Below are 2,179 nucleotides of genomic sequence, written 5' to 3'. Positions count from 1 at the left end.
GGTTTAACTTCACTTAGTTGTGACTATTATCTTTTTTGTGTATAGCTGGATTCAATTTGCTAGTATTTTGTTGAGAATTTTGCATCTGTGCTTCTAAGAGATAATTGGTCTGTTATTTTCTTTGAGTGTCTTGGTCTTTTTTTGGTATGAGTATAGCATTGGCTTCATGAAATGAATTCAGAAGGGTTTTCTCCTTTTCTGCATGGTGGATGAGTTTGTGTAGGGTTAGTTTTCTTTTTCCTTTAAGTGATTGGTACCATTCATCAGTGAAACTGTCAGGCCTGGTGTTTTCTCTGTTGGAAGACATTTAGCTGTGAATTGTTTCTTCATTTCTGTAGGTCTGTTCAAGTTATTCATTTCTTTTTGAGTGAGCTTTGATAGATTGTATCTCTCAAGGAATTTGCCTGTTTTATCTTAAGTTGTCAAATTTGTGGGCAAAATGTTGTTTCTGATATTCCCATATTATCCTTTACAAATTGTTTATGATAAAAGTACATACATAAGATTTAACCATTCTAACCATTTTTAAGTGTATGCTCCAGTGCATTAAGTGCATTTTGCAATGCTGCTGCTGCTGCTAAGTTGCTTCAATCATGTCTGACTCTGTGCAACCCCATAGATGGCCGCCCACCAGGCTCCCCCGTCCCTGGGATTCTCTAGGCAAGAACACTGGAATGGGTTGCCATTTCCTTCTCCAGTGCATGAAAGTGAAAAGGGAAAGTGAAGTTGCTCAGTCGTGTCCTACTCTTAGCAACTCCATGGACTGCAGCCTACCAGGCTCCTCCGCCCATGGGATTTTCTAGGCAAGAGTACTGGAGTGGGGCGCCATCGCCTTCTCCGTTTGCAACGCTATAAACCGCTTATTAGGCTCTTAATGTCTGTGGCATCTTTAGTGATGCCCCCCTCCTTTATTTCTCTTTTTTTTTTCCCCCAATCAATCCTGCTAGAGGTGTATCCATTTTATTGATCTTGTCAAAGAGCTTTTAGTTTCATTGATTTTTTTTTCTGTATTATATTTTGGTTTTCTATTTCATTGATTTCTGCTTATAATTCTTTTCATATGCCTGGTGAGGGTTTAGTTTGCTTGTCTTTTTCTAGGTTTATTAAAGCTTGTGGGCTTTGTCATTATTTGAGACCTTTTCCTGTATAACCATTTAATGTTGTAAATTTCCTTACTTTGCCACCCACAGATTTTGCTTGGTTTTTTTATTCTATTAACATATATTCTGTTTTACCTTGTGACTCCCTCTTTGACCCAGATATTATTTAGAAGTATGTTGTTTAATTTTCAAGTCCAGTTGACCCTTGAACAACATGAGGGTTAGGAACACTGACCCCCGTGAAGTTGAAAATCCAGGTTTAAGTCTATAGTCAGCCCTTCATATCCATGGTTCTGCATCTGTGGATTCAACCAACAATGGATCATGTAGTGCCATATTATGTATTTATTGGGGGGGGGGAAATCACATAGGTGAACCCTTGAAGTTCAGATCTGTGTTGTTCAAGGGTCAACTGTATTTGGGAGATTTTCCATCCATCTTTCTGTTGTTGATTTCTAGTTTTAATTTTGTGGTAGTCAGGGAATATACTTTGTATGATTTTAATTTCTTTAAATTTATTGAGGTGTGTTTTATGGCCCAGAATATGGTTGGTCTGTCTTGTGGAATGTTCCATATGCATTTGAAAAAAAATGTGTAATTTTCTATTGTTGGGTGGGTGTTCTATAAATGTCAATCAGGTCACATTGATTGATACTGTTTTTCAAGTCTTCTATATTCTTACTGATTGATACAATAGCATATTGCATTGTGGGTGTCTTAAACAACTGATGTTTATTTGCTCTCAGGACAGGAGGCTGGAAGTCCAAGATGAAAGGGTTGGTGAGGCCTTTCTCCTTGACTTGTGATGGCTGTCTTCTCCCTGTGTGTTCACATGGTCTTTCCTCTGTATGTGTGCAGCCCTGGTGCTTCCTTCTCTTATAAGGACAGATTGGATTAGGACCCCACCTTAATGACCTCATTTAACCTTAAATTACCTCTTTAAAGACCCTTTCTCTTCAGTTCAGTTCAGTGCAGTTGCTCAGTCATGTCCGACTCTTTGCGACCCCATGAATTGGAGCACACCAGGCCTCCCTGTCCATCACCAGCTCCCGGAGTTCACTCAAACTCAGGTTCATTGA

The sequence above is a fragment of the Bison bison genome, unplaced genomic scaffold, assembly GCF_000754665.1.
Source record: "Bison bison bison isolate TAMUID 2011002044 unplaced genomic scaffold, Bison_UMD1.0 scf7180017864527, whole genome shotgun sequence".
In the NCBI taxonomy this organism is placed as follows: Eukaryota; Metazoa; Chordata; class Mammalia; order Artiodactyla; family Bovidae; genus Bison; species Bison bison.
This window is presented reverse-complemented; position numbering follows the sequence as displayed.